We start from the raw sequence: 12,989 nt of genomic DNA on the forward strand, positions 1-12,989 counted from the left end.
TGTTTATTAATAATTTTTACTTTTCTTTATTCATTAGTTTTAATTTTTATTACACCAAACAGTTGAAACTTCTAATAACATGTATGGACAATGACACGCTTTGTTACAGAGATAAAATAATAAGCATAAATATCCTTTTTTGTGTTCTTGTTTATGCAAAATGTAGATTTTTTTTTCAATTAGTGTGATTTTGTCTTATAATTTTTCTTAAGTTTTCACCTTTTTTTCTCCCGTTCGTAGTTGTTCCTGCTCGCATATCGCGCAGTTGCGATTCTCATTTTCCTTTTGCTTGTTTCGTAAGTATATAATTACATGTATAGTACCACTTTGTAAGTTGTTGTTCGTTTGCTTTTGCATGGTTTCTCCGTTCTAGCCTCGTACATCACTGGATGTTGTTGTAATTTATGTTTTTCGTTCACCTTTTTTCTTCCATCGTTCCGATCTTCATTCGGCTCGAACTGTGCTGCCAGATGATGTGATGTTCTTCCCTAGCTTTCTTTTTGCATTCTCTCGGCAAGATCATGGCAGAAGCCTGGCCTGCCAGACGAGCGACGGTTTGTCTAGCCCTTTTCTTGGATTCATGTTTTTGGCTTGTTCCCACCCACAATACGTACAATACGATTCTGATACCATCTTTGCCAGCGTGTTGCACTCTGTGCATGGTGGCTTTATAGCTTTTAAGTGCATGGCGCGCTCATCGGTAAGCGGCGCTGCGGTTGGTTTCTTTTTTTGGGGGAATTGAAACGGTTTTTAATGTGCGTCAACCACGTTCGTTCAGTTTTGCAATTAGTTTGGTTTCGTTTTTGCTCTCTCTCGCTCTCTTTCTTTGTCTTTTATTTTATTCACCCGTGTTCTTCTGTTTTACGCGTACATTTTCTTTGTTTTAGATTGTTTTTTTAATTTTCTTCAGCTTCGCCATTGTTCCTAGATTTAGTATGCATTAAATTTGGGTTTTCTTAACGCAGGTCTTGCTTGTTTCATCTAAAATTTGCAACCCTATAGTTTAGTCGCTTAAATATCTTACAGCTTTAGTATCGTTTTTCTCTTCATTTCTTAAGTGTGTTTGTGTTTGTGTTAATGTATGTGTGTTTGTGTGTATTTTTTACATTTTTGACCACTGCCTCTGACGTATCCATATTTAAATTTAAGGTAATATTGTTTCGTTTTATTTTTCCTCCTAGTTTTGCTTTCGCGCATGCTCATATCCATGTTTTCAGCATTTTTCCGGCTTTCGGTTGCATCAGACTACGTTAAGAGTTTGTTTTGTTTTGTTCCTTGATTTTCCCACCCCGACTAATACTTCGTTTTGTCGTTCCAAACTCGTCAGTAATGGATTTGCGCATCGCTTTGCATGCTGTCGTCTTAAATTTTTATCATAATTTAGATAGCAATTTTGAGACGTTTCTCATTTTCTCACAAACTTAAAAACATTCTTTGTTTGGTTTGTTTTTGCTTTCTGTTGCGTTCGCGGTTTTTTTTATACACATAATATATATGTCACCACATATTCGTTCTTTTATGTAAATTTTACATTACGCTTGATCGCCATTTTTGCATCTCGTGCTTCTATCCGGGACAGTGTGCTTTGTTTATGTGTTTGTTCCGAAAATAGAAATCCGATTACGCTGCATTCTAGCTTTTCATGTTCGAAACAGTTTTGTTTTTCAACTCTCAGCGATAACGTCCGTGTTGCATCATTTCCTGCTGTCAGGTGTGTTGTGTGTGTGCCTTTTTGCTTGTATCTGCTCTTTTCTCACGTTCACTTTCACATTCTTCCTGGTTGAAGATTTCAGTGCAGTGGATAACTCGTTAATTTCACCTTTAGTTTTTGTGTTGCCCCTTTTGTGATTTATTATACAATTAGTTTGACTTAAAATTACGACCTAATTGAAAAAACAAACGCAAAATGAAGATCGTTCAACAGAAAAATTAAACTCTTCTACCTAGCTTGTCCGTTTTAACCCGTTTTTTGTTGTTGTTGTTGATGTTGTCCTCTCTAAAATACGCTTGCATTTGCATTTGGTATTTTTTGGTTTGTTTTTCGTTCTTGTTACGATTTACTCTGTGATGTGCAACTTAAACACACAAAAACCATAAATCGTCTTTTGTACGTCATATTCATCCTTCTTTCCCTAGCTCGCTAGTTCAGCCTTTCCTCAAAAAGCGCGCGCGCGCGCTTGTGTGTATGCGTGTTCTTTCACCTAGTTTTCCTGCATTTCAATTTTGGTTTTGCGCATATGTTCTCGAGAAGGTGTGGAGTTCGGTTATCTAAACATTTTTTGCTTAATTTAATGACTAAATACATTTGCTTTCGCTGCCGCGCTGCACACGTCGAACATTCTTTTTCTGTGTTTGATCCAAGAATTGTGTGTTTTTGTGTTTTGCTGTCTCGCCACGAGACATTTTAGCCTTGGGATTTGTTTCCTTTCGAGGGTTTTTGTTTATTTTTTTGTTTCTCGCATTAGAGTGCAATGAAAACTTTGACCTTTCCTCAAATGGTATCTGTTTCTGTTGACCATATACAGCACATGTGATCGTACACTATATGTTGCTGAGCTGAGCTGTGGATGTAGCGAATGGCTTGACGAACTTACCCTTATCGCACGGCCTGAGGCTCCGATCCGGTACTGATTATTCTGGAACCGTTCTTGACTCACTTTACACTGTTTTGTTTTTTATAGCTTCGTTTTTGCTCCTGCTTGTGCTCTATATACAACACACATTCTAAATGTACAGTGGCCTAAACGGTATAGTTTTAGTTTAATTTTTCTTTACATAATTTTCTCCTTTCTGCCTTTCCTTGTTTCTGGTTCCACGATAAGTGACGGCCTAAATGGGCAATTTTGGTTATCCGAGATCTACTGTTTCAGCTTTGCTTCTTCTTCTTCTTCGTTCAATCCTTCCTTTTTTGCGCCTAAATAGGATCTCGGACTGGATTAAGAGTAATTTTTGAGTTAACTCCCTAGATAAATAGTACAAATTACAATGTCTTACAGCTGTGTATAAGAGATCACAGTGAGGTCATCGTTCCGCTGCATAACGGTACCGGACACCGGCCTGGTTTCGTGCCAGGGTCGCTATTCAATGTTGCTTGTGTTGGATAGCAATATTACACTGATTTTTTGTTTGTTCTTGAGATGTCTTCTTTGTTTCCTTTTTGTTTCGCGCTATAATTGTTTTGTTGTGGCTTGCCTGACTACGATATTCTGTCAAGTTCGTTGTCTATGCCAACGTCTAAATCTTCCGTTTACCTTTAAGTTTACTACCATTTGTTTTCTTTTTATTTCCGTTTCGATCGAAAAGAGACATTTCGCATTTTGCCAGCTTTTTGTATTTATAAATACTTGTTTTTTCTTGTAAAACAAGTGATCGAAATAATTTAATAAATATAAAAATCACTCCAAGACAGATTTTTTCGCTCTAAAATAGCATTACAGTCCCGAAAATGTTGTTTCTAAACTGCAAAAATAATACTAGTTTTGGAATTTGTTCACTTTGACAGTTTGCTCTGTTTTCCGGTTGATTTGACTATTTCAATTGTTTGCTGCGTTTGCGCGCTCGGTTTCGTTTGGGTGAGTTGTGATGTTTGTTTGCACTTCTATTATTTGTTATCCAAAAATTTCCAAAAACATAACCGCTACGTCATTATTGTTTGCCGTATGATGTTTTGTCCTTTTTGTTTTGCTTTGTTTGTTTTAGTTTCCAAAGATCCACCAGCACGATGTAGTTCGACCAGCTTCGCTGTTGTGTAGCCGGTTCCTGCTGATGGATGCTCGCATGAGGGTTTAGTGGTGTGTGTCTTCACCTTTCACTTTGCTTTTTCTCTCTTTCTCTATCGCTCTCTCATCTTTTCATTTCTATTTTAAACTGGTTGAAACTGAAGGCAACTGAAAAGCGTCTACTATTGCGTGTACTGCACGATGAAAATGATAAACACAAATCTGTGTACCGCTCGAACAAACAGTGCACGAATGATTCGAAAAGTCGTTATGGTTGCTGCCAGTAGTGGTTTCTGCTATCCATTGCTGTTGCTGTTGTCGTCTCCGCAAACTCTAAAACAGAGAACGTTTCTTCGGTTTACTACAAGACCCTAGTGTATCGATGATATAGACGAGTCTCGTTGTTTCGTCAGGAATATCCAAAAATGATTGAGTTCTGTTCCTGCTGTGTATGCTGCTCCGTTTGCTTTTGTCAGGTTTCGTTTTTTTCCGAAAACTGTTTCGTTCGCAAAGTCCGAAAGGGTAATTTGTTTGCTGCGTTCGTTCCAAAAAGAATTATATGCACTGCCAGATGGTGTTGGTGGTGTAGCCAGTAGTTACAGTCGTCATTACAATGTGTTTTTGTGTGTGTGTAGGTATGAGTAAGTGCGTGTGTATGTGTGTGTGTGTGTTTGTTTTCTTTTTCATGTACTATTGTTAACCTGTCTATTGTTGCATTTTTTGGGTAGGTCAAACGCTGGATGATGGTGACCGTTTCGGGCGCGCGGGAACGTGTCCTTCCGCTGCATCAAGTGCGTCAAAGCACTCCGGCCGAAAAGCGAGGCCACCGCCACTGCCGAGCGTTTATATGGAGGTGCACAAAATTAACCGTTTGCTATTGCTGCTCTATTTGCCCCGAATGCAGCCAGACGTCGGTGATGGATGGATCATTTGATCGTTTGTTGCTGCTGCTGCTGCTGTCGTTGCTGTCGTTGCATCTACTTGGTGGTGTAGTGTTACTTTCAACCCATCTATTGGCTGTATTTGTCTTGATGTTGCTCGTTTATGGCTTGGATAGTAAGTGATGTAACTTCTCAGTTGTTGGGTGGCTTCCGCTAACTACCCTTTCCGTTTGTTCATTTCCTTCATTTCGGTATCCCCTTTCTCCGCTCCGTTTGGACACCTGGCAGCCCGTCCAGCTTGCGCGTTCATTATCTTGATATTGCTAGTGGAAAATTGGTTTACTTGTGGTTGCATATTGTAACTGTGTGTTGATATTGTATTTGCTGCTCGAGCGCCGCTCGCTCTCCTGCTCCATCTTGCTCCTGTGATGTAAACATGGCCGAAACCGAAAACACACTCTTCTTTCCACGAACTATGTGGTGGTGGTATGTGGTTGATCCTGTGGCGAATGCAAACAATCGACTGCCCGCGCCGATGTTGCTGGCCGCGTGCGATTGCCTGGCATTTTTGCCTGCTGCCTGTCTATGGTGAAAATTAAACTCAAAAGTATGTGCGAGGGAGAAGCCGCGCCCATTTCTGCCTTCACACCTCGAGCGCCCTTCCTTCCTTCGGTTCGGTGGACGGTGAAGGAAGGTTTTAAGAGATTTAGCAAACTTTCCGGAACTGTGTGATTTCCGTCCAATGTCGAGGGATCTGGCTGATGGCGCGTACTTGCTCGCGCACAGTAAAACGTGCAACTCATCCAGTCGAGCTCAGCGCTTTGCGGCTGATGTCCGACAACTCAGCAAACTTAAAACGTTTCCAGTGTTTGAGATTTTGCGTTTTTGCGCACCGGCCTTTCCGGTGCGTATGGAACCGAGAAGGGTCGAACGGAAATGGTTCAAAAAGGTATTTGAAACATAATTCGCACTGAAGCGTGTCATTATTACCAAGTTTGTTGTTGCTGTTGCTGTTGTTGTTGATGTTGCGTATGTATGTGTGTGTATGTGTGTGTGTGAATTTTTGTTGTTAAATATTGTGGTTTGTTCATCGATCGATCTGGTATGACTCTGATCTTTGAGTATTAGTAGCACTATTAGTAATAGTAGTAGTTTAGATACCTGCTGGATCGCAAGTGCCTTTTATAGCACCTGCAGCGGTTGTGGTTGTTGTGTTGCATTAGAAGTACCACTTTTTCGTGTGTAAATGTGTATGTGTTTCTGTGTAGTGTGTGGGTGAGTTTTGCAATCGAAAATTTTTGGCACAAATGTTTCGTTTTGTTTACTTTTGATGCACTTTCTTACCGTTATTCTCTCTATCGGTCTGTCTGTTTGATGTCTTCTTTCTTTTTGTTTTGTTAAACTGTTTTCATGCTTTATAGTGTTCTGCACCCTTTGCTGCAACTACTAATCGTGTTCTGTTTGCATGTTCTTGTCGGTTTCTTGGAAGTTACTGTTATTATTTTCTTCTCTTGCTGTTTGGTGGTTTTCTGATTTCATTTTTCCCTCTTCCTTACTCTCTGTTGTGCGATCTTCCTATCTCTCATTCTCTTATGTTAGTAGGTGTTTTTTTGCATAAAGTATTTCTGTCCTTCCTGTGTTTTTTCTGCTTCTTCTGCCGTCTTTTGTCGTTGCTTCCTTGGCTTGAGTGAAATTTTTTTTTTTTCGTTTTTCTTCTGCTTTACCATTGTTAGTTAGGTACTTTATCCTATTTCAACATAAAATACATCTTTGCAGACCGCCGTCAGTCGTCACTACCGTACTCGATGCTCCCGGCTTCGGTCGCTCGGAGACCGGTAGTCGCCGGCTGTCACGGCGGGCGCAATTATCGGTGCCCGAGCCGGCGTCTGCCAGGCTCGGCTATTGTGATTGTGGCAATATTGATTACCGGGTGGTGGAAAACTGTCAACAGAAAGCCGCGTAAATGGAACGTAAAGATCCGTGAAATAAATCCGGTATGGTTTATAATGTATGTACATCTAACTCCACACACTCGTTCAGCTCCGCCGCCGGGGAGCTGTCGTCGAGTTCACTATTTTACAGTTTGGTTTGGTTATTGGTTTGGCTATCCTGTCCAGAAGGTTTGACTATTGTTCGCCATTATTGCGTATGGGGGGTTGGTTGTTTTGCTGTTGATTGGGGTTAGTTTATGTTGAGCCCGTGCTGGGTCCACATGTGGTTCAGTTCTAACTGTTGCTGCTGCTGCTGCTGCTGTGGTTGTAGTTTTGTAGGTGGATAGTGTGATCGTGTGCCGGTGCAGTAGTGTGTCTGTATGTGTGTTCATTATGGGTTTGTTTGTTTTTGAACTCGTTGGTTTGGAGTTGAAGAGTCAAATGAGAAATAAAGAAAGAAATTATTGAGAAACGCGCAGCAAAACTGTGTTGCCGACGCCGTCTCGTATGGTCTATTGTGCATGTTACAACGTAAGTAGAGTGTTGTTGTTGTGTGTTTTGTTGTGGGATTTGCACACAACCCCTTTCGCCATCTGTTAGTGGAATGTCCGGGGCTTTTCTGGTTGGCGTGTTTCTCGATGTTCTGGAGCCACGCTTCAGCGTTCAAGGCTTCGAGATGTTTTGCAAAGCCTTGCTTGCTATCGGATCCGGTGCAATATCATGCATGTAAATATACTCGCGCACACCAGCACATACGGGCATGAAGTACCCCAGCAGGATGATCGAGAGGCGGGGCAGATGGTGGTAGGAAGATCTTGGGCGAAAATCTTCATCATCTTCACCGTATTGCTTGGCGTGCCGTGGTGTTGTGCTGTTTTGTTATGGGCAGAAATCTCACAAACAAACATTCGACAAAAGACAACTCAACTATGTTAGCTACGGATCACTAAAAACCAGAACTGAAAATAACTCCCAAGAAGTACCGAAAGTATCCTGCTAGATTTTGAGTGCACCTCACAGAGAGGTAGGATAGGTTTGGTTTGATTGGTTTGAATTAGTCTTCAGATTCGCTTCTCTCTATATCGTACTTTTGCCTGCGCTCTATCTCTCCCGTTTCGTGACAGTTTTTCCTTCGCTTCGTTTTGCAACAGCATCCGGGCTGCACCTTATTCCAGTTTCCTGGGGTGGTCGTGTTTGAATGGTAAGTGCGTTGATTCGAGCCCTTTGACTGCGCCCCGGGTGCGCATCGTTGAACAATTCTCCAACTTCATTGTCTCTAACGTCCAAATGTGTAAGTGTGTTTCCGTGCTACAAATTGTGCCAAAAGTTTACGTTGTTGAACTTGGATCTTATCTTTTGCTTTTGCTTTGTTTGGTTTTGGTTTGTTTGCTTTTACGCTTCCGAAAAGGTGTGAAAAATCGATTGAAAAGTTAAAACAGAAATGAAAACTTATGCAGAAAATGGTTGGTTTGTTTTGCGGGATAATATGTACCATCGTGTTTCGCTTTCGGTGCTGGTGTTACTACATTGGAACTGCTGGTACAGGTTGTTCGGTGTTGCGTTATGTTTCAATGCTGTTTTGTTTGTTTGTTAGTTGAATTAAGATTGATTAGTTCACATTTAGTTAATATTTGGTTGGTTCAAAATGTTGGTTTCCTTTGTTTCACACACGCTGCACTCGGTCTGTCGGCTCCGGTGGTTTGTGGCATTCGCTCTGCCAGACAAGGGTTTGTCTCACCCTGTCACCTCTTCCGGGAGGCCACAGTGTGTCCAGCGGTAGAGAAAGTAGCGCACACTGTCTCAATTGAAAATTATGGATATTCCAGATTATTCGGTTCGGTTGTTGTTGTTGTTGTTGTTTTTTCTGATGGTATTATCATTCAAGTTACTGCTGATGATGATCGTCGTATGTACTTTTCCATTTACTTCTGCATTCTGTGTTAGTAAGTTTGGTTTTTCTTTTTAAAATACATTTTGCATATGGTTGTTGTTTGTTCTTCGTATCTTCTAAGATTTTCTCCTTTGTGGATTTGAAATTACGTGTTCGCGTATCCTCTAGCTTCTGTATCTGTTTTGTTGCTGCTGCTGGTTGCTTCTGTTTGTTTTATTCGTTTGCTTTGTTTTGAGAAATAATGTTTGAATACTTCTGATTATTTCGATACTATTTACTGGTGAGTTTTGTGTTTATTTAATTTTTCATCATTCATTATGTTTTTTTTTTTGTTTTGCTTTGCTTGTTTTGCTGCATTTAAATAGAGAATAAATACAATATGCTTGTGGGTGTGTTTGTGTGATTAAAATTAGATTACAAAAAATAAGTTATACCCCATACCATACCGACCGCAGACCGAGAATGGCGACCGCAGCTTGCTGTCCGCTTAGACGAAGGATCGTTGTTTGTTAATGTGAGTGAGTGTGTGTGTGTGTTGTGGTGTAAATGTATTTGTGAGCGTGTGAATGTATTAGTAAGAGTGCATTTTACGCACGTAATAGGAATCATCATTTATCAGTCCAATCGTCGACACCGCAGGCCGACCGTCATTAGCTCAATCCCTGCTCGAAACTACGCTTGGTGTGCTCGACCGTTGATGAACCCGTTCAGCTCGATGCGATGCGCAAGACAAATCCTTGCTAAAGGAGGACAACATCAATCTAACACCTCACACGCAATGACTCAAAAGGGTAGGATTTTTGTTTGGTTTTGAATTTTGTTCCAAGAAAGCATCAATTTTGAATTTCCACAATGCAAAATGTTTTCATCTTTGATCGATCTAGTGAAAACAGTGGGATCGAAACACTTTTTTTTGCGCCATGTGTCTGACGACACCCGACCAAACACGTTGCAGACATCACGGGTCGGTAAGCATCATGTTCGGTTGGAAATCACTCCTTTCGCGGTGCATCGCACGGTGAAACGGTAGGAAACGTTGAGCATACACCTAACCCCTCGAACCACGTGCAAGTGCCGCCGGGGGCCATGCACCCTAAACCGACACGTAGCCAATAAAAACTGCCCATCGTACTTTCACTTAAATCTACTAGCAAAAAATAGTTGATGACCCTTCGCCACAGACCTGGCAAGCCGCCGGTTCGCCTCGAAGCTCACTGGATCGGTGGATGGAAGATGGGGGATTCTTTATGCATTTTGTTTTTGTTTTCCACTTGGTTCATTACTCCTTTCTCCTTCTTCTTCATCGTCTTCTTATGCTGCTCGTCGCCACGGTGCTTGTATTATGTTTATCTGTTTATATTAAAATTGTTTGCGTGTTGTGTAAGAGTGGTTTTGCTTCTTAATCTCGCCACATTCCTCCGCATGCTTCGTTAGTTAGGTAAATGGGTTTGCTTACGCTCTGTTCTGGGTTTTACTGTTACAGTGCGCTTGCAGTATACATTGCTTATTTAGTAATGTGACACAAATTGTGGCAACAAAAAATAAAACCTGCTGGGTTTTTTTTAAAGCCCTGTAAAATATATCGCTGCTCTGGAGCGCCAAATTATTTCAGTTTTAGATTAATGCTGCGTATAGAGAGCGGTGCAGAAGGTTCTACAAACACTTGTCTTGCTTGTCTGGGCGCGTGTGTTCCGCGATCTAACGATCGGTACCAATCGGTAAGACACTGAATGCAACACGACCGGAGCCTTACACTTGTTTCGCTCTCGTCAGTATCAAGCAGAAATCACGTTGTTAGCCTTCTACAGCCAGCGGAAAGAGTTAAATGTGCATGCGTCCCTTTTGAACTAGCAAATAGGGAAGAACTCGACAAATGCTCGCTCAGGCGAGCGATGAACAAAACCCTTTAAAAAAAATACAAAACAAACCAACCTTGTCTACTATGCCTAGTATACTGGTAACTGGGACGCCTCTCGAAGAAGACGTTTCAAGTGAACAGAAGTAGACTGATGGTTAAAAGTAACCAACCACAAAAGAATCTTCTTGCTTCGATTTCCCTGTCGCACACAATAAGAGCTTGTCTTTGGTTTGCTGATGGCTTGTCGTGCTAGTAATAGTTGTAGTGCTAGTAGTGTTACTACTACAAGTTGTTACTATTTTTTAAACCGTCAAACAGCACATCAGCGGTTGCACTTACTGTCACCTTCCTCGAAGCACTGGAAGCATTTTGGCAAACGGTTTGCCTTCCGTGTGATCGTTTGCGTGGAAAACAGTTTGCGATGCACCCAAGTAAAAGCATGGTAGGAATGGTTTGCGATTGATTGCCAATCTTTACCCCCTTTTTTTTCTTTTATGCGGTCTGCCTAGTGTCTCCCTCAGTAGAACAGTAGTGATGTGGTCACCCTTCGCTTTGACACTTGTTGTTTATATAATTTGTGTTTCGTTTTTTTGCGTTTTGTCGTTTAGTGATAAGTTTTTGGAAATTTTCTTCTCTCTAGGAATTGGGGTTGCCTTTGCTTATGATTTGGCGTTGGGGGGGAAATGGTTGTGGTTTAAGATTTCTGGTTTGTTACTTGTTTATTAGTAATTCATTTGCTTCTTCATTCTGCAATTGGTTGCTTAATGTTAAAGAATATGTGTGTGAGAGCATTGTATTGTGTTAGTGTGGTTGTTTGCCTTCTTCCTTTTTTGCATTGTTAAACTATTTACTTACACAGCTTTGCGCTGTTGTTTGGGTTGTCATGATGTTTTACATTAAAACTAAAAACAAACCAAAAAACGATGACTAAAGTTGGCTGACAGTCGTTCGCTGCGGACGATTTGCACGCACGGTCGTACGTGTAGCATGCGCAAAGCGGTCCCTCCCTGTATATAGTAATTCGGTAATTAGGTGAAAATCGGGAGGCAGTCCCGTTTTGGCACGATGCTATCAAACCGCAACGCAGCGTTAAACGAAGCCGCAAATGTGAGCCAAAACATACGGTAACTTAAAAGTGTAACTCATCGTTCGATAATTTGGTAGATTTTTCTCTTTTCTCTTCTTTGCATTAGATTTTTCCTTTTCACTTTAATACAATTGCGCAACGGCTTTCGGGCATTGCCGTTGCCGCTGAATGTAAATAGGATTTGATACATTCCCGTTTTGTTTTTCTTCCCTTTGTCATAGAGTATTATGGCCATCTCGAGTTTGATGCTTGTAAGTTGGTTATGCTCAGTGTTTTTAGTTTGCTGTCTTGTTGCCTTTGTTCACTACGTACTAGTATGTTTAATTTTGTCCCTCTGTTGTTTTCCTTCCTTCCTCTTTCCGTTAGCTTTCTCTCGTACAGGACAAAGTCTCAACCGTGAGTTCTTTGACATTTTGCTTTCTTAAGTTTTCATTGCTTTCCACGAAATCGAGTTACATTTGATCGACAACTATTTTGCACATGCAAGTGTTATCGTTTTGATATTATGGCTTTTAGATAGGCTATCTCATCGTGGTAGTGTGTAATTTTACCTTTTTTATAAGTGTATTAATGTATTTTTTTGTAAATTTTCTTTTTTTTCTACTTTCCCAGCTCGTGTAACAGTGTAGTTTTATGGTTTGCTTTTGCATTCGCTTTTTTGCTGCAATTTTATATCTGTTCATGTTCTGAATTATACATTATTAAACTTAAATTTAGTCCTTTCTTCCCTTCACTACCATCCCTCTCTTCCACTATCCATTTATTGATTAGATTTGGTTTGTGTTTTGTTTCGCTACTTACTCATTACACGAAAAGTGACATCACACCGTTCAATCTCGCCTGCCGGCCCGCCGATTCTGCTTTATTTCTAAACACGTTTTTGAGCTTTCCAAATGACTGTTATCTTCTGTTTGTTGTTTCTGCCTGTATTTTTTCTGTGGTTTTGTGCTTTTGTAGAGGTGTTTGTTCGAAAAATAAAAATGTGGTCCAGTAGTTCTATTGCATCTGATCTGTTTGGTTTGGCTTGCTGTTGCTGTTGCTGCTGCTGTTTGCTACTCTTTACACTCTGCAATCTGCAACAGTATACTCTGTATTGTTGTTGATGGTTTGCTGCTGTTTATTGTTGCTGTTGTTGATTGATTGGTAAGTGCGCATCAATTGACACGCTCTATGACAGTAGAATGGAACAAAAGATAAACAAAAAAGTTACACAAGATCGCGCACGAGTAGCCGAACACTTTGGTTTGGGGCGAGAAGTCTATTAAAGGGCCCGTTTTATACTTCCTCATCGTTCCGCTTTTTCGTCGTTTTTCATCATCGTCGCACTTTTTTTACGCATTTTTTTACTCTCTTTTTTCGTATATAAAACTTATTAATTATTTATCTTTTCCATTTCTTTTTTTTTTGTAAAAATCAACATTATTACTTTATTATTCTTTTTGAAGGCACTTTAGATCGGACGTGGCGGCCCAAGTGTTACCTTTTTGTGTTTGTTTTTGAATGCCGGTTGAAATGTGTTTGTAGAGTTGCTGTTTACTGTTGATGTTATGTTGACGCGCTAGCAATTTTGTTTCATTTTGGATACGTGTGGTGTTGTTTTTGTAATGATTTAGTACCAGTTA

At 40.6% G+C, this 12,989-nt stretch overlaps 1 protein-coding gene across 11 annotated transcripts in view; it reads right to left on the reverse strand.

Annotated features, from left to right (window-relative positions):
- Nucleotides 1-12,989, reverse strand: part of LOC1270900 (homeobox protein prospero) — a 169,752-nt gene continuing 156,763 nt past the window's right edge. For all 11 annotated transcript variants that reach the window (XM_061648987.1, XM_061648997.1, XM_061648995.1 and 8 more), the window contains one exon: nt 1-12,989. This exon is cut by the window's right edge and continues 28,385 nt beyond it. The gene's annotated coding sequence lies outside the window, so the exon portion shown is untranslated.

The sequence above is a fragment of the Anopheles gambiae genome, chromosome 2 (genome assembly GCF_943734735.2).
Source record: "Anopheles gambiae chromosome 2, idAnoGambNW_F1_1, whole genome shotgun sequence".
Taxonomy (NCBI): Eukaryota; Metazoa; Arthropoda; class Insecta; order Diptera; family Culicidae; genus Anopheles; species Anopheles gambiae.